The 19,578-nt window shown below is 50.6% G+C and overlaps 1 protein-coding gene across 2 annotated transcripts in view; it reads left to right on the top strand.

Annotated features, from left to right (window-relative positions):
* The first annotated feature begins 322 nt into the window (after positions 1-322).
* The window catches only part of Mical3 (microtubule associated monooxygenase, calponin and LIM domain containing 3), a 229,562-nt gene continuing 210,306 nt past the window's right edge, over positions 323-19,578 (top strand). Inside the window, exon 1 of one of the 2 annotated variants that reach the window (XM_045137315.1) lies at positions 323-447. The gene's annotated coding sequence lies outside the window, so the exon portion shown is untranslated. Of the gene's footprint in view, positions 448-8,339; positions 8,420-19,578 lie in introns of those variants that run through there. The other variant, XM_045137316.1, reaches the window with a different exon arrangement.

Raw genomic sequence — 19,578 nt, 5'->3', positions numbered from 1 at the left:
ACTCCACTTCGTTCAGCTCCCTTGCGGTTCAACAGTCGCCCAGAAAGGAGAGAGAGAGAGATCTCGTCATCGCCGGTTAGTTACCTTTCCTCCACCGCCGTCCCCAGCCACCGAGGCGGGCGCCGGCTCCGGGTTACCGTGGCAACCCGAGGAGCCCGCAGCCCGCTCGGGCAGCTGCGGAGATGCCGCGGCGAGGACGCGCCGACTGAGGCCGACCCCGGGGCTCGTCCTCGTCCCGCCGCGCGGCCCGGGACCGGGAGAGAAGCGGGCTGGGAGCGAGGAGACTGGAGGAGATGTGCCGCGGAGCCTGCCTGCGCTAGCCGCCCGTGTTCCGGCTGCACGGTGGAGCCGGCGCGCCTCGCACGCACCTGTGTCGTCCCCCCGGAGCTGCACCGGGGAGGCAGGCGCTCGCCTCCGAGGGAGCAACACGTGTGAAGCCCCCAATCTGTGAGTACCATCAGATCTTGCAAATCTCCTAAAGGACGAGCTTGTTGGGTCTCGATCGATGCCCATTTAAAAAGTTGCATCTTTCAATTGTTTATCTCTGTCAATTGCATTGCCTTTCTGACATCTCTGGGCTTCTTGGAGCTTTTTTTTTTTCCTCCTTTACATGCACTGATGTGTGAACCCGCGGGAGCTCCACTCCATGGTTCGCGTCTCCTTTACGGCGGGACGGCCCCCAGCCCACATCCACGCACCACGAGCCCACGCCCCGGAGCCTTGCGAGGCAGCAGGGCGCAGCTTCCCGGCCGCTGGTCTCCAGCGTCCTTTTATTTCCCCAATCGAAGAAACGACGTCCCTAGACTAGCCAGTCGTTTGTCAGATGTCAGAGGACGGTCCGGAGATTCCTGGCGACCGGGTGTCCTTTCTTGGTGAGCTCATCCCCCGCGAGACAATCGTTCCCCGGGGAGGGTGCCCCGTCCGCCAGAGGCCGCCAGCGCCGCCTGCACCGCTCGGCGCCGGCGGCCGCGATGCGATCTGCACGCGCAGGCGTGCGCTCCGGGCGGGGCTGCGGAGGGCGCAGGGCCAGGCCTGCTCCTGCGGATCTTTAACAAAGGGATGTGAAGTTCGTTCCCTCTTGGAAGCCAGGGGAGACACAAAATGACTGCCAGAGCGCTGCATTTGCTTTCGCGTCGAATGCCTGTGATTCCGTAGCTAGGTACTCACTCTTGTTTGCCAAGTCCACCCCATCCGGTCGAGCATTGCCCCACCAGCCCCCAAGCCTTCCCACTTCGCTCTGACCCTGTGATGCACAGTTCGGAACGGTCCAGTGTTGGAAAGATTCCAGGGAAAGGCGCGACCTTGTTAGGACGAAAGACGAGCTGAAGGCTAGCAGGAGGCCCTGCGGCGCTCGTTAACTCTGGCCCCAGGTGGGAACACCTGAAGTCCCCTGCCCCAGGCATTCCGACTTGACTGGTCTGGGATAGGCTGGGAGTCTGCTAAAGCTTCCAGGAACATTCCTTTCAGCCCATTCTGTGAGCTTTCCCCTATAAAACACCACCTTCGTCGTCAGCTCTCGTTCCGGAAGCTGCTAGACACCCATGACAATTATACACCTGCCCCACCACCGCAGCCTGCTTAAGAGGCCAATCTAGTACTAAAGTTCACTTGGAAACATGTCACACTCATCTGTTGGAACAGTGGATTACAACCTCAGTTCCTGAAAGGAATGTTCTGACCTGTATTCCAGACCATGGACACAAGGAAATGTGGGTCTGCGGGCCAAAAGCTGCCCTGCCCTGTAGAAATGCACTTGATGGCAGGGCGTGGTGGCGCACGCCTCTAATCCCAGCCCTGGACAAGCAGAAGTGGGAGGATCGCCGTGAGTTCCACCGTGAGACTACGTACTGAATTCCAGGTCAGCCCGGGCTACAGTGGACCATACCTTAAAAAAAAAAAATTTAAAATTTAAAAATAAATAAATAAAATAAGGACTTAATGGTTCCGTGTGGTAGCGCACAGGTTTAATCCCTGCACTAGGGAGGGAGAGGTAGGAGGAGTTCCTTAAGTTCAAGACCAGCCTGAGAGTACATAGTGAATTCCTGAACTACAGTGAGACACGAAAAACAAACAAACAAAAAACAAAAGATCTAAGAGTCTTAATCCTTCTCAAGTAATTTCAATCCCTCCTATACCTAAGATAAATCCTAGAAATTTCCCTTCTCTGAGGATTGGAGCACCAGAGTAAGATCTCTACAGGCACTCTTGCAGCCTACTGGGCAAAAAGGTTTTTCTAACCATAGCATTCTCATGAGTATTCATAAGGCACAAATACCGGGAAGCACGTGGGAGGCAGAAACTACACCGCAAGCTCCCAATGCCTATGGTGTTCAAGGAAATTAGGTAAGGTCTCAAAACTCCAGGTTTAAGAGTGAGAATTTTAGAGTCAGGCATGGTGGCGCACGCCTTTAATCCCAGCACTCGGGAGGCAGGGGTTGGAGGATCACAGTAAATTAGAGAGGCCAGCCTGGGACTACAGAGTAAGTTGCAGGACAGCCTGGGTTAGGTAGCACTCTACCCTGAAACAAAAACAAACACAAATAAGTGAGAATTTTAAATATCCTACAAAGCCCAGGTGTGTTGTGTAGGTAGGAAGATGGGTTGGATGCCATTCTCCATTACATACATAGGGTTTTTGAGGCTAGCCTGGGCTACCTGAGCACCTATTTTTTTTTTTTTAAATGGAGCTGGGCATGGTGGCTCACACCTCTAATCACAGCACTTGGGAGGCAGAGGTAGGAGGATCACTGTAACTTCCAGGACACCCTCAGACTACATAGTGAATTCCAGGTCAGCCTGGACTAGAGCAAGACCCTAACTGGGATAAGAAACAAACAAACAAATAAATATAAAATTAAAGTCATCAAAGTAGCTCACACCTATACTCCCAGTATATGAAGGTTCACCGGGGAGTTTGAGGCTAGACTGGGGCTACAGAGTGAATTTCAGGTTAGCCAAGGCTAAAGTGAGACCTTGTCTAAATAAAACAAAGAATCAAATTGCAGTGTGTTCTGCAAACCTGGTACCAGCCTTTTGCTTGTCACAATTTTTTTTTTCTTTCCTTCAAAGCAGGGTCTCACTCTAGTCTAGGCTGACCTAGAACTCACTTGATAGCCCCAGGCTGGCCTCAGACTGGTGGTGGTCTGCCTATGTCAGGCTCAGGAGTGCTGGGACTAAAGGTGTGCACCACCACACTTGGCTATTGTTACACTTTTTGTTTTGTTTTGTTTTTCCAGGTAGGGTCTTGCTCTAGCCCAGGCTGACTTGGAATTCATTATGTAGTCTCAGGCTGGCCTTCAACTCACATCTATCCTCCTACCTCTGCTTCCTGAATGCTGGGATTAAACGCATGTGCCACTATGCCCAGTTTATAGTCACAGCTTTTTGTTTTTGTTTTGTTTTGAGGTATAGTCTCACTCTAGCCCAGGTTGACCTAGAATTTACTATGCAGTCTCTGGCCTCGAAATTCTCCAGGATCCTCTGCCTCCCGAGTGCTGGGATTAGAGGCGTGCGCCTCCACGCCTGTGTCAGAACCAACTTTTTTAATTTATTTGAGACAGAGAGAATAAGCTCACTAGGGCCTCTAGCCACTGCAAACAACCCCCAGATGCATGCACCACTTTGTGCATCTGGTTTTATATGTGGGTACTGGGGAACTGAACCCCAGTTGTTAGGCTTTACAGGCCTAACAGTTAAGTGCCTTAACTGCTGAGCCATTTCTGCAGCTCCACATTTATTTTTTTGTGCTCATTCCTCTACCCCCCTCTCATGTGTATGTGTGTGTGTGATGTGTGCGTGCAAATAAATAAATAAATATTTTAAAAAACCAGGATGGTATCCTGTCCCACACCATGTAAGGAACTCAGCATGACTTATACCAGAGTGGAATGATAGATATTTCTCACTCTCATCCACTCAGGAATCCATCTACTGGATAATCCCACACAAACTGACAGTTCCTTACTCATAGGAACTGGCCAATAAATATCTGAATGAATGTATAAATCAAACACAGACATAAGCAGAGACATTTTTAGACCTTTCTGAAATGAGACAAGTCAAGCTGTAGGAGTAAGATATTACCTGAATTGACTAGGGTTGGGCCACCAAACAGTGACTCAGGTATACTTGCTTAGAATTATCTTGAGCACTTTGAAGTCATAAAATCCTATTTCTCTGCTTGTTTCTAAGAGCAAAACAAACCCGGTGGTGCATGCCTTTAATCCCAGCATTCAGGAGGCAGAGGTAGAAGGGTCATGTGAGTTTGAGGCCATAGTGAATGCCAGGTTAGCCTGGACTAGAGTGAGACTCTACCTGGGAAAAATGAACACACAAACACACTAAAAAAGAATGAAATAATTAGCCCAGCTTGTTTTCAGGGTTGTCATAACTGCCAATGGAGCAGGGTAGCGTACCAACTGACTGGTTGGCAGAGGTAAGTTGTACAGCCCGTCCTCGTGGATATGGGGAGCATTCCATCACATTTCAAGCCAAGAGAACAGTTGTGCCACTAAGCCCGGCTATTCCTTGCTCTTTGCTATCAAATGCACCAACGTGACAAAAGACGTGAGCTCGCTGGCAGAACATGAGCAATAAACCAGTGAGGAGAAGCGCAGCATGCCCCTAGCTCACTCTTCTGGAAGCCGTCTTCTTCCCTGCCCGCTGCGGACGCTTCTTGTACCACAGTCCCGGAACCTCACAGCATACATTTTGTTACTTTGTATTTCTTTCCTTGTTGCTTACAGTTGCTGCCTAGTTTTACATATTATACGAAGATTGTGTTCACCTGGGGAAGTGGGAGAGTGCAGCTGAAAGAATGCAGGACTTGGAAAGCCAGGCTCCATTTTATTTAATTTTCAGATGTGCTGGAGATAGAAGCTGGGCAGGACACACGCAGTGTGACCACTCGACCACTGAGCTCCAACCCCAGCCTTGGAATCTGCAGTCCTCCTGCGCCGCCTCCCAGAGCAGTCTCCATTATCGACTAGCTTCCTTAACCTTGTCCACATTGGTCTGCTCTGAGCTGTCTACTCCCATGAAAATGAACTTCTGCAAAACTCTTCACACACTTTTTTTTTTTCAAAGATAGGGTCTCCCTTTAGCTTAGGCTGACTTGGAAATCATCCTGTAGTCCCAGGCTAGCCTCAAATTTACAGTGATCCTCCTACCTCTGCCTCCCATGTGCTGATATTAAAGGCAGGTGCCACCACACCCAGCCACACACTGTTGTTTTGAGGCTTAAATATTTTAGGTTTAGAACCATAAGTGTATGAAATTATCTTCTCCCCTCCCCCCCCCACCATTTTGTTTGTTCCCTGTTCTAGGCCATCAAGCCTGCTGAACACACAGTCTACCACTGAGCTATGTCCCTGGCCCTCACACCATATTTTGTAGGGCATGAGGTGGATTTGTAAGAGACAGGAGAAAGTGCTGTATGGCAGGATTATGAGGGTGGACACTAGAGTCCAGCGCTGTGTGCGCTTGAGCAGGTCAGCGTCTCTAAGCGTATTTTCTCTCAGAAAGAACAGTGCTGTGACCAAGACTAATAACAGCACTTCACAGTGTTGATGATGGATTTAAGGTTGTTGATGTGTTCATCCACGTCCTGTTGATTCTGGGCCTCGCCGTGAGGAAGACTATCGTGGAGCATGTGGGAGAGGCTACTTGCTTCATGGTAGACAGGAAGCAGAGATACAGAATAAGAACAGAGAGAGAGAGATTGAGAGAGAGAGAGAAAGTGAGCAAGAGAGCGCTGCTCTTGGATACTAGCAAAAAGGAAATAGGTCAATGTGTTCTGGGGCAGGGAACATGAAAAATCAAAATTATGGGGGCACAGGGTAGAAATGAGAGCTTTTAGTCAGGTGGCGCACACCTTTAATCCCAGCACTCAGCAGGCAGAGGGTAGAAGGATCGCCATGTGAGTTCAAGGCCACCCTGAGGATACATAGTGAATTCCAGGTCAGCCTGGGCCAGAGTGAGACCCCTACCAGGAGAAAAAAAAAAAAAATTAAACAAAACAAAAAGGAAGGAAAAGCTTTTATATGCCAGTAACTATTGGTGGTGACTACAGGCAGACTTTCTGGGCCTCCTTGGATAACAGTTGAAAGATAAGTTGTCTCAGAAAGGTCGTCTCTAGCCAGGTACAGTGACTCATGCCTATAATCCCAGCAGTCAGGAGGCTGAGGCAGGATTGACATGAGTTCAAGGCCAGCCTGGGCTACAGAGTGAGGTGTAGCCTCTGCTAAAGAGAGGGACATTCCAAACACCTAGTCTAATTTGGAAGCAGGTGGAGCACAGGCTGAAGCATTCTGAAATAAGCCGTGTGGAGTTGGCCTGAAGCCAAATGGAGGCCCAGCTCCCCAGGGCAAAGCTCTAAACACAGCAGCCTAGTTCCCCAGGGATGTCTGGGAAGTCTTCATGGAGTGTAACCTCGAGCACAACCAAGTGTGCACAGTTGAGTGTGAGTGTGCCTTACAGACTTCAGACAGGGACAAGCACCTCAGCAGTGCTGTGCTGGCTGCGGACAGCTTGCTGCTGATGGAAAGAATCTAGGGCAGTTCAAAAGGCAAGTGAAATACCAAGCTGAAGCCTCTTCCACTCTGGAAGAGCAGACCCCATGAGATACTCAAAGGCAGGGTCTCAAGGGTAGGAAAAATGGTCTTAGATGAAGGGGTCCAAAAAGAATATTCTATGCCTCTGCATTAGATGGCTTGAGATGGTCTCTGTGAAGATGTGGTGTCCTAAAGTCTACTTCTTTTTGGTGGGTCATTCTTGAGACTAGAGATCGATAATCCCGTGCAAAGGATGATGGGGTTGTGAAGTAAGAGAAGGGCAGCTACAGGTCCACTGTGGCACAATATCCTCACTGCATTAGAAAAGGAAATTGAGGCAGACAGTTGGAGTACCTATGTAATGCCATATAAATATATTGGGCTCATTTCTCTCATATGTTAATTGCTTATGTTTTTGTTTTTTTTTTTTTAATTTTTATTTATTTATTTGAGAGATACAGACACAGAGAGAAAGACAGATAGAGGAAGAGAGAGAGAGAGTGGGCGCGCCAGGGCTTTCAGCCTTTGCAAACGAACTCCAGACGCGTACGCCCCCTTGTGCATCTGGCTAACGTGGGACCTGGGAAACCGAGCCTCGAGCCGGGGTCCTTAGGCTTCACAGGCAAGCGCTTAACCGCTAAGCCATCTCTCCAGCCCCATTGCTTATGTTTTTTGAGGCAGGGTCTCTCATTCTAGTCCAGGCTGATCTGGAACTCACTGTGATCCTAATCCAGCTTCTCCAGTGCAACACTATGTCTCGTTCTTTCGCAGGTTTTTAAAAATATTTTATTTTTATTTATTTATTTAGTTTTTGGAGAGGGAAAGAGTCAGAGAGAGAGAAAGAGTAGGCACGTCAGGGCATCCAGCCACTGCAAACGAACTCCAGATGTATGTGGCACCTTGTGCAGCTGGCCTGAGTGGGTCCTGCGGAATCGAACCTCAGTCCTTTAGCTTTGTAGGCAAGCGCCTTAGCCACTAAGCCATCTCTCCAAGCCTTCTCCCCATGTTTTCTTTAGCGCTTTCCCCGGAAATTTTTGAGGTTTTCCTACTCTTTGTTTCCAATCTTGATGAGATAAGGAAGGCAATCCTAGCTTGTTTTGCAGCGACTTTTTTTTTTTTCCTTTGTCTTTTTAAGGTAGAGTCAGGCTCTAATCCAGGCTGACCTGGAAATCACTATGAAGTCTCAGGGTGGCCTCGAACTCATGGCGATCCTCTTGCCTCCCGAGTGCTGGCATTAAAGGGGAGCGCCACCACGCCCGGCTACAGAAGCGACTTCTGAGAGCAACAAGCGAGTCCTCTTTAAGGGCGCCCTCCGTCCCTCCATCTGGCCGCGTTTGATATGCCCCCCGCGTTTCCCCATTGGCCGTTTTGTGTGGCTTCTCGCCCCTTCCAGGACGCCCAGCCAATCAGCCCTTTCCTCCTCGCTCCGCCGGGCCCGGGGACCGTACCATATAGGCCGTGCGGGAGGGGGGTGCACAGGCGCCCGGGCGTGGCCGCTGCTCGCTCCTCCACTTTCCGCCCGTGAGCCGAGGCCGCGGCCCGCCCCGAGCCGGAGGGGGGTAGCCGCGGCGTCGTGGGCACGGGAGCCCACGCCGGGTCCGAGGCGCCCCGGGCTCGCGACCCCCGTGGAGGTCGCGTGGTCGGCGCTGCGGGCCGCGCCCCCCGCCCTCCCGTGCCGCCCAGCCCCGCCGGGGCCGCGCCTGCCCGCCCGCCCTCCCGCCGGCCTGCCTTGCCTGCCTGCCCCGTGCGGGACGCTGCGGGCTGCGCGCGGGGCTGCGGCTCCCGGCTGCGGGCTGCCGGCGCGCGGGGGACCAGACCCGGCCGAGCAGCGGGGCGCGGCGCGGCCGACACGGCACCATGCGGCAGAGGTGAGCGCGGGGCGCGGGAAGCGCTCGGGGCGTGGGGGGCCCCCGACGGCGCGTGCGGCCCGGAGCCCGCGCAGCGCGCCCGCCTGCCTCCTCCCGGCCGCGCGGGGAAGGCCTCGGCGCGCCCTTGACCCGACCCGGGCGCGGGTCAAGTGCGCCCGGCTGCACGGCGCTCCGCCGCGCTTTAGCTGGTGCCCGCGGCGGGAGCGGGTGCGCACGAGGGTCCCGGGCCGCAGCCTGGCGGGCGCCGGTGTGGGTTATGGCAGGTGGCCGGTAGAGAACCCCGACTTTCCCTCCGCCGGTGCGCCGAGGGTGGGCTGGCGGCCGCCTCTTATCTGGGGGGGGCACCCCTCCTTACCAAGTGACAGCGCTGCTGGAGGTCGCTGGCACCCGGACATCCCTAGCGCATGCATCACCTTGAGGAGCCCTGCCAGATAGCAGGACGGCCCACTGCAGCTCCTGGCGTCTCCCTGCGTGGACCCCCACCCCATCCAGCGCTGCTGAGAGAAGAAGGGGGGGGGGGTCCTTCGGGCTCCTCAGCTCACTGGGGGTGGGGGCCAGCTTGCTTTCTTATCGACAGCATTTCCCAGGAAACGCATCACAGCTCATGTTCTCTCAGTGTTGGTGTTTAAGGCAGACATTAATTACGGTTTGTGTGAACTGGGCTGATGGCAGTGAAGCTGAATTACAGATGGAGAGAATGGCATTTAAGCACCAGAACACCCATGTCTGTTTGGCCTCATTTGACAGTTTGCTACGCAGATAGTCATTTGGGTTGATGGTTGGGAGTGAGTGAGAAAGACATCTTACTACACAGATTAGGGGTGCCAGCAGAAACTAGTCTCCTCAAGACCTGGCCCCAGAGGTGCCGCTGTTCATTGTGGCTGCCTTCTTCTATAAGCACGTTTCTCAAGGGCCTTTACGAAAATACTATGAATTCCATATTTGATTTTCACATCTACTCAGGTCAGAAATTTGGCCCAAGTTATTTTAGCCTCAAAGTGAGGGTTTCTTACGCACCAAGTTGTAAAACTTTTAAAGCATCCTTTAATGGTGTATTAAGGAGCACCACTTAATTTCAGAATTATAGCTCAGATGTTATTTGGTTACTCCTCCTGCAAAGAATCTTTTAGAAAGTGGACCTGGCTTCTCATGCAGAGCTGCTCTCTGGGTTTACAGCGCTAACATTGGAAAGATCTGAAGCACGGCCGCCACACTGTGGTCCCCTCCCTCACCTCAGATGATTGCTGCCTGGTGCTTTTAGGTGTCAGAGAAGATGGGCTTTGCAAATAAAGAGAAATAGCTCTTTCTTTCTCTCTCCCTCCCCACTTCCCCTCTCTCTCTCTTTCTTTTGAGGAAGGTTCTCACTCTCTAGCCCAGGGAGTTCACTATGTAGTCTCAAGGTGGCCTCGAACTCACAGAGACCCACCTACCTTTGCCTCCCTAGTGAAGAAATAGATTTTTCTTTCCTTCTTGGTCGAGAGACCTGGTTGAGGAGGTTGGGCTTGGGCTGTGTGGACTGCCATGCTTCCTCCGTGAACCCAAGGTCAGTTCCTCATTCCTTCTCACTCCCACCGTAGCTCTTCGCACATTTTAACTGGAGGTTGTACATGAGACACCTCTGTATCCAAAAGTTAACAATCAAGGAAAAATTGAGCTTTACCTTCTGAATCATATATTTTGCTTGTTACTTTGTTTTGAGACAGGATCTCCCTACATGTGGTCCAGGCTGTCCTGAGCTTGCTCTGTATCCCAGGTCCCAGGCTGTCCTCAAATTCCATCCACCTACCTCCCAAGTGCTAGGATTGCCACCATATATATCTATCATTTGTTGATTAGAGAGAGTATGACACGCCAGAGCCTTCTGCCATTGCAAGTGACCTCCAGATGCATGTGCCACTTTGTGCATTTGGCTTTACATGGGTCCTGGGGAGTCAAGCCCAGGCCATCAGGCTTTGCACATAAATGCCTTTAACCACTGAGCTATCACTCCAGCCCAGTTTGTTTTGGCTTTTCGAGGAGGTAGGTTCTCACGCTAGCCCAGGATGACCTGGAATTCATTATGTAGTCTCAGGTTGGCCTCCAACCCACAGTGATCCTCCTGGCCTCCCTAGTGCTGGGATTAAAGGCATATGCCACCACATCTGGCTGTTGCTTTTTTTAAAAAAATATTTTATTTATTTGAGAGAGAGAGAGGTGGGGGGGAAGAGGCAGATAGAGAGAATGGGCACGCTAGGGCCTATAGCCACTGCAAACAAACTCCAGACTCATGCGCCCACTTGTGCATCTATCTGGCCTACATGGGTCTTGGGGAATTGAACTGGGGCCCTTAGGCTTTGCAGGCAAGCACCTTAACCGCTAAGCCATTTCCCCAGCCTGCCTTTCTTTTCTTTTCTTTTCTTTTTTTTTTTTTTTTTTTTTTTTTTTTTTTTTTTTGAGGTAGGGTCTCACTTTAGTTCAGGCTGACCTGGAATTCACTATGTAGTCTCAGTGTTGCCTCGAACTCACAGCGATCCTCCTACCTCTGCCTCCCAACTGCTGGGATTATAGGCATGATTACCTTGCTTCACCTAATGTGTTATATTTTAAAAAGTTTTTTCATTGTTTTATTTATTTATTAGATACAGAGGGAGAGAGAGAGAGAATGAGCATGCCAGGGCCTCTAGCCAGTGCAAATGAACTCCAGATGTATGTGCCACAATATGCATCTGGCTAACATGGGACCGGGAGAATCAAACCTGGGTCCTTAAGCTTTGTAGGCAAGCGCCTTAACCACTAAGCCATCTCTCTCCAGCCCATGTGTTGTATTTTTAAAGATAAGATTGTGCATGCTCTAGAAAAACTCTTACTCCCACTTAGAGCAGGAAAACTGATCCTTTTTGGGTCTCTGCAGGTGAGGATTTTACCTGTGTTGGTTAACCATTACTTAATTTGCTTGGACACTGATGTCTGAGAAGTGGCCAGGATGGTTGAAGCTGGAGCAGCAGGCAGGGGTAGACTCAAATTTCGTGGGCTCTCCACTGCCCTGCAAGGCATTGCTTTTTACCTCCACCTTGCAACAGGTTATGTGAGCAGATTAAAAGGCTATCAGGGGCTGGAGAGATGGCTTAGCGGTTAAACGCTTGCCTGTGAAGCCTAAGGACCCCAGTTTGAGGCTCAGTTCCCCAGGACCCACGTTAGCCAGATGCACAAGGGGGGCGCACGCGTCTGGAGTTCGTTTGCAGTGGCTGGAGGCCCTGGCGCGCCCATTCTCTCTCTCTCTACCTGCCTCTTTCTCTCTCTGTCACTCTCAAATTAAAAAAAAGGCTATCAGGCCTAATGTTCTTATGGGGGTGTGTGGGGGGGGTTTTCAAATTTTTTATTAACAACTTCCATGATTATAAAAAAAAAATCCCATGGTAATACCCTCCCTCTCCCCCACTTTCCCCTTTGAAACTCATTCTCTATCTTATCCCTTCCCCATCTCAATCAGTCTCTTTTATTTTGATGTCATGATCTTCTCCTCCTCTTATAATGGTCTTGTGTAGGTAGTGTCAGGCACTGTGAGGTCATGGATATCCAGGCCATTTTGTGTCTGAGGGGAGCATGTTGTAAGGAGTCCCTTGGCTCTTACATTCTTTCTACCACCTCTTCCACAATGGACCCTGAGCCTTGGAAAGTGTGATAGAGATATTACAGTACTGAGCACTCTGGTCACTTCTTTCCAGCATCATGATGCCTTCTGAGTCATCGGGTGGGTGGCTTTTTCGAGGTAGGGTCTCACTCTTCTAGCCCAGGCTGACCTGGAATTCACTATGCAGTCTCAGGGTGGCCTCGAACTCACACCAATCCTCCTACCTCTACCTCCTGAGTGCTGGGATTAAAGGCATGCACTACCACACCCAACTAGACCTAATGTTCTTCAAAAAGAAAGACCCATCATTGTTTTATATATGTTGGGTATGGCATTTTCACGAAAATCAGGCTCTGGCACTTAAGTGCTTGTTCTTTAAAGAAGTGGAAATTTTTCTTCACCTGTTCTTTTGGAAGAGGTGTGCTGGGCCTTAATCATGCTAGGTAACTTCTGTACCCGAGTCACACCTTCAGCTCCATTACTCGTTCTCACTGTCTGTAAGGTCTTCAAAGTGTGTTATTCTCATTTCTACATGAAGTAATGGAAGCGCTGTGCCCGGTTCTGAGTTCCCAGTGCGGTAGTCCTGAGCCAGCACTTGAATTGGGCGCCCTCCTTTCCGGCGTGAGCGCACGTGCACAGGTGCGGGCTCAGAGGAGGGCTGCCTCTGCTGCTCGTCCGCCCTGTTTCCCTGAAGCAGAGATTCCCACTGAACCTGGAGCTGCCGTGTTTTGCTTAGATGGCAGAGCAGCTGGTCCCCCCAGCCTCTTCTCCCTCTGTCTTCCCTGGCTCTGTGCTGGGGTCACAGGCATGCATACCTGTTGACTTTTTATGTAGGTGCTAGGGACCAAATGAGGTGCTCAGGCTTCCACAGCAAGTGCTCTTACCTGCAGAGCCATGTGCCCTGCCCCAGATTTTCCTCCTTTTACTACATTTCTCAGTGGTTGAGGCACTTGCCTGCAAAGCCTAAGGACCCGAGTTTTGTTCCCCAGTACCCACATAGAGCCAGATGCGCAAGGTAGTGCATGCATCTGGAGTTCATTTGCAGTAGTTAGAGGCCTTAGTGAGCCCATTCTCTCTCTTTCCTCACTCTCTCCCTCTTTCTCTCTCTCTGTCAGATAAATAAATAAATAAATAAAATATTAAAGAAAAGACTTAGAGCAGACCATGGTTACTTGATAAGTTACCAATAATTACAGTGTTTCGAATGCTTATCTGCCACATCCTGTGCCCTGTGCCGGGTGTTCAGCGCACATCCGTTCGTTTATTCCTTACAGCTCCCATTTCTCAGTTGACGAGCTAGAGTTTGGTGGGATCCAAGCCCCGGGGTGACAGTAGAAAGCCTTGACTGAAAGCAGAGCTGGGACCCAGACCCCTTGATTCTGCAGGGTGTCCTCCAGCTCCGCGCCGGGGTGGAGACTGACGGGCAGAACTCGCAGTCCTGACGCTGTTGCTTTTCCTGGGTTGGTGGCTTCGAATTGCAGTCATATACTCACACACTCTTCTGTTCCATGGCCAGAAGCACTCCTCTGGACAGGTGAGCTATACTCTACAGAAAAAAAAAAAAAAATCAACTACAAAATTACCTATATTTGGAGAGTGTGAAATATTTAATAAAGCCAGATGGGGGCTGGAGAGATGGCTCAGAGGTGAAAAGCACTTGCTTGCAAAGCCTGCCAGCCCTGGTGCAATTCCCCACTACCCGTGTGAAGCCAGATGCATAGGGTGATCCATGCATTTGGAGTCCATTCTGGCGCACCCATGATCTCTTGTGCTGTCTCCCCACCTCTCACTGTTTGTAAATGAATGAAAAAAGTTAGTTAATTAAAGAAAAAAAAAGACAAGGGCCAGGTGTGGTGGCGCATACCTTTAATCCCAGTGCTCGGGATACAGAGGTAGGAAGGTCGCTGTGAGTTTGAGGCTACCCTGGGACTACACAGTGAATTCCAGGTCAGCCTGGGCTAGAGCGAGACCCTACCTGGAGAGATGGCTTAGCAGTTAAGGTACTTAACCAGCAAAGCCAAAGGACCCAGGTTCTATTCCTCAGTACACACGAAAAGCCTGATGCACAAGGTGGCATGTGCCTCTGGAGTTGATTTGTAATGGCTAGAGGCTCTGGTGTGGCCAGTTTCTCTCTTTTTCTCTCTCTCTCAAATAAATAAATCAATAAATAACATATTAGATACAATGACAAATGGGGTGATAGGGCCAGAGAGTGTGGAAATGGTTTACGGACAGGGGAAATTAGTGCTCTGCTGACTCAGTCCATCGTTAGTGCCCAGGCTTCTTCATTTAAGCTGCTAGTCGAAGGTGTGGAACTTTTGCTGAAATCTGTGCAGTAAGGCAGACTCTTAACCAACTCAGATGGGAAAGTTGAGCATCTGATTCCTTTTTAATCTTCAGCTTTCAGAGATTAAGTACCACTAAGTGTGGAAATGGGGGATGTTTGGAAACTTCCATCAGCTTGCTGGATGTACTTCCCCTTCCCTCTAGTCAGCCTCTGTGTCGTCTTTGGTTCCATTTTTCCGAGTTGAACTCTGTCTCTAATCCAGTGGAAGTGGGTGGGGTGCGCATTATCCACTCAGGTGCTAGATATCCCTGTGGGAAGGGTGACATTGCTACCCTGTGGAGCTCTGTTGGATATGATCAGTTGTTTTTTTGGTTTTGGCTCTCCTGAGGTGTACACATGTGACTGCTAAACACAGGAAAACAATCTCCCAAGGCCCTGGGACAAATGACTGTTACAATTTAAAAAAAAAAAAAAAAAAGGAAGAAAGAAAGGAAGAAACAAAAGGGTGTGGAGGTGTGCTCTTTAATCCCAGCACTTGGGAGGCAGAGGTAGGAGGATCGCCATGGATTTGAGACTATAGAGTGAATGCCAGGTCAGCTTGGGCTAGGTCGAGACCCTAACTAAAAAAAAAAAAAGAAAAACAGAAGAATAAAAGAAAGAAAGAAAATGGTCATCAAATTAAAGAAAGAAAGGGCAGGCATGTTGATGCACGCCTTTAGTTCCAGCAGCTGGGAGGCTGAGGTCTGAGGATCACTGAGTTCGAGGCCAGCGTGGGCCTCCAAGTGAGTTCAGGTCAGCCTGGGCTAAAGTGAGACCCTTCCTTAGCAAACAAGAAAAGAGGGGCTGGAGAGGTGGCCCAGCTATTCAAGGCACTTGCTTGTAAAGCCCAATGGCTTACCAGCATGAAGTTCAGTTCCCCAGTTCTCATGTGAAGCCAGATAAACAAAGTAGCACATGTGTCTGGAGTTTGTTTACAGTGGCAGGAGGCCCTGGCCGGCTTGTACTCATTCACTTGTCTGCCTCTTTCTAAATAAATAAATATTTTTGAGATGGGTAGGGGATGTGATGGAGAATGGAATTTCAAAGGGGAAAGTGGCGGGGGGGGGGGGGAGGGTATGACCATGGGATATTTTTTATAATCATAGAAAATGTTAATAAAAATTGAGAAAAAAATATTTTTAAAAATGGAAGAAAAAGGGCTGGAGAGATGGCTTAGTGGTTAAGCGCTTGCCTGTGAAGCCTAAGGACCCCGGTTCGAGGCTCGGTTCCCCAGGTCCCACATTAGCCAGATGCACAAGGGGGCGCACGCGTCTGGAGTTCGTTTGCAGAGGCTGGAAGCCCTGGCGCGCCCATTCTCTCTCTCTCCCTCTACCTGTCTTTCTCTCTGTGTCTGTCGCTCTCAAATAAATAATTTAAAAAAAAAATGGAAGAAAAAGAAAAAAAAAAGAAGGAAGAGGTAAGACTGGGCAGCTCTTCCTTGAAGGAAGGACAGGCCTGGGCAAGAGCAGGGCAGTTGTCTTTGAGACTGTCAAGCGATGCCCACCACAGAGTGCCCGGCTCCCTGGAATTCACTATGTGTGTAGTCTCAGGCTGGCCTCGAACTCACAGCAGGCCTCCGACCTCTGCCTGACACCTCCCTTTTCCTTTTCCGAGGCAGATTTCAGTGTGGAGGTGGGTGGCTTTGAGGCCTGGGAAGCCTCTTGTGGCCACCCTGGGAGCCTGGGGAGGGGAGGGAGGGCCGTGAGGGCTCACTGCTACTACCTGTAGCTCACCCCTCTTTCTCCTGCCTGTGCCCCAGTGGCCCTGTGACTGGGGAGTACAGGGGTTGGGAGTGAGAAGCCCGGCGGTGGGGAGAACAGCTGCAGTCGGTCACTGGGCTAATGATCATTAGGCTGTGACCCAGTGATCGTGGTGGCCTGACATTAGCCTCTTGTCCTGAGTGTTCCTGCATCCAAAGCTAGCCTGGTAACAGCCGGGACGGGGGAGGCCGGGCGAAGAGCAGGGCTGTCACTGTGGCTCTGAGCCAAGAATACAGAGGCCACAGAAAGTGACCGAGGCGGGGGCGAGGAGGGCTCCATGCTCATGGGCTTTGCCTCGGAGCCTCCACCGCCACAGCTTGTCCTCCCGCTGATGGTGCCTAATGAAACGCTGGGGAGATGGGTTAGAATCAAGGCAGATTTCTTTAAATGTTCTTGGCATAGGGAGTGGACAGCAGAGTTGAAAGTAATTCTGGAGTGTTTGGCGGATGGACACAGGCTCACGTCTGCTTCCCAGAGTGCTTGGGGTCCTGGAAGCAGTGCTGTGGGGTCCAGGAAGTGTACCGTCCTGCTTCCATCCTTTGCTCTAAAATTTTTTTGTTTTTGTTTTTCAAGGTAGGGTTTTGCTCTAGTCCAGGCTAACCAGGAATTCACTCTGTAGTCTCGGGGTGGCCTTGAACTCACGGTGATCCTCCTACCTCTGCCTCCTGAGTGCTGAGATTAAAGGTTTGCGCCACCACGCCCAGCTTCCTTCCTTTCTTCTTTTTTTTGGGGGGGGAGGGGGTGGGGTTCGAGGTAGGGTCTCACTAGCTCAGACTGACCTGGAATTCACTATGTAGTCTCAGGGTGGCCTCAAACTCATGGTATCCTCCTGCCTCTGCCTCCTGAGTGCTGGGATTAAAGGCGTGCGCCACCACACCCAGCTTCCTTTCTCTTTCTCTTCTTTCTTCTTTTATTTGGGAGAGGGGTTGAGGTAGGGTCTCACTCTAGCTCAGGCTGACCTGAAATTCACTGGGTAGTCTCAGGGTGGCCTCAAACTCATGGTGATCCTCCTAACTCAGCTTTCTGAGTGCTGGGATTAAGGGCATGTGTCAACCACACCCAGTTTGGCCCTTTCTCTTTTTAAAATTTATTTATTTATTATTTATTTGAAAGAGAATGGGCATACTAGGGCCTCCAGCTGCTGCAAATGAACTGCAGACACATGCACCATCTTGTGCATCTGGCTTACATGGGTCCTGGAATTGAACCTGGTTCCTTTGGCTTTGCAGGCAAGCGCTTTAACTGCGAAGCCGTCTCTCCAGCCCTACCTTGGTATCTTAAGTACCTATAGATAGGAGGGTCCAGTGGGCAGTTATGGAAGAATAGCTGCGATAGCACTTCCCGATTGACCCTGGGTCAAGTGTTCTATGCGTACCAGTCATTTCTAGTTGTAAGGGAGGGCTTCCCCTCCATCACTCCACCAAAGGGTCACTTCCAGTCCGTTGCATAGGCTGGATGTCTCCCAAACCTGAGCCTGTAATTGCCTCCCTATATGATGAACTATTGAGGGAGCAAAGAAAGTGGGAATAGGGAATAGGGAGTATGAGGCAGCAGTAAATTCAATTAGTCCTCAGGATTTACTGACACTGTCTGCAGCCTCATGGGAAAGATGGGACACAAAGAAGCCCCTGGGCTTCCACCACCTCCGGAAACCACGGATCGCACGGAGGATTCAAACAGTGTCTGTGCTGGAAGTTGTCATGTTTCTATAGGACAGCCAGCACAAATGCAGCAAGTTGTCCTGTTGGGATGAGTGAGGGATTTCACTGGTCAGAGGACCTGAGTGTGAAGTGTTGAGCAAAGGTGCACTATTGTAGTCCACTTCTTGATGGCTTCACTTGTCTCTTGCGCACCCTTCATGGCTCTCCGTGGGACCTTGGTTTGTAGCTCTTCCTTAAGGAACTTGGCTGCAGGAAGGGCTGGGCCCTCTCGTCTTCCAGCAGGCCACCCTCGGGCCCAGCGCTACCGTGGATCTGTTGGCTGGTGCTCTTGTCTTTGCCCAGCCAAGAAGTAGGACAAGTGATCCTGTGATGCGTAGGCCTTCCTGCAGGACCCACTGCCAGCCACACCCTCTCCCGGGTGGCCTGACATGGTGGGGCAGCCGTGGGCATCAAGCCACTTCATGGTTGCTTTGGGGATTAGAACTATTATGGCACTGCTCCTTTTTATTATTTATTTATTTGCTTTTTACTTTTATTTTTCCAAGGTAGGGTCTCACTCTAGCCTAAAGTCATGTGCTATATCTGGAAGCTAATAATGTGGAAAAAACCTACTTGGACCTCTTGCAGCTGAATGTATTCAGTAGAACCAACCTACCTACCTACCTTCCTTCCTTTCTTCCTTCCTTTCTTTTTTCCCGAGGTAGGGTCTCGCACTAGCCCAGTCTGACCCTGGAATTCACTATTCACTGTGTAGTCTCAGGGTGTCCTCGAACTCTCTGCGATCCTTCTACCTCTGCCTCCCCAGTGCTGGGACTAAAGGCGTGCGCCACCACACCTGGCATTGCTTGTGTTTTAATCTTCTGTTTCCTGTTAAGACCTTTGCATCATGTCAGGTCCGGGTTCATTCCAACAGAAGTCGCTTTTGTCTTCTGGAAACAAGTAAAGGGTCTTCGCATCTCTGCTTCTGCTGTACTGAGTGATGTCAGTTTAGGAATCACGTCTGGGGCACTTTCACCTGCTGCCAGTGGACAGTCCTCTCTGACCATGACCGTTGATGCCAGAGCAGCGTCTGTGGGCTAAAGATGACACATGGAAATGCCTTTACCCCTGAAACTAGCACGTGCCAGTTCATCTCGGCTTGAGGTGGGATTTGTCACAGCAAAGGAATTTTACGACTTAATTCCTTCTTTAGAACCTAACATTTTGCTTTTCTGCGTATCTCAGGCAGTTTGACCTTCCACCGCTGGTGAGACTTACTAGCAGTCCAGAACACTTGGGCCTAGCCTGCCATCTTGGCTTGCTGGTGTGACTGAAAGGACTGGGTGCTGTCATGGGCTGTCAGTCAGGGTGTGTGCTGTGCTGGCCGGGCCCAGCTGGCCCAGCTTGTGCTCATGCATTTTGCATTGGCATTGGCATTGGCATTGGCATTGGCATGCCAGAAGTCCTCCAATTGTGCTGCCTCCCCTCAGCCCAGGTGCGATGGCCTGCCTTTCCTGCCTGTTGCCAGTTTTTTTTTCCTCTCTTTCTCTCTCTCTTTTTATTAAGTCAGGGTCCTGCTCTAACCCTGGCTGACTTATAACTCACTATGTGGTCCAGGCTGGCCCTGAACTTACAGTGATCCTCCTACTGCAGCCTCCCGAGTGCTGAGATTAAAGGCATGAGCCACCACGCCAGCTTCTGGGTTATTTTTACAAGCTTTAAGCAGTCCAGTGCTTGGGCATTCGGCAACAGGCAGGGCAGTCAGTGGCATAGACGGGTACCTGGCAGTTAAGAAAGTCAAGGGATTTACCTGAAAAAAGGGC

This window comes from Jaculus jaculus, chromosome 18 (genome assembly GCF_020740685.1).
Source record: "Jaculus jaculus isolate mJacJac1 chromosome 18, mJacJac1.mat.Y.cur, whole genome shotgun sequence".
In the NCBI taxonomy this organism is placed as follows: Eukaryota; Metazoa; Chordata; class Mammalia; order Rodentia; family Dipodidae; genus Jaculus; species Jaculus jaculus.
The sequence above is the reverse complement of the archived record's forward strand: the minus strand, read 5'-3'. Positions and strand labels throughout refer to the sequence as shown.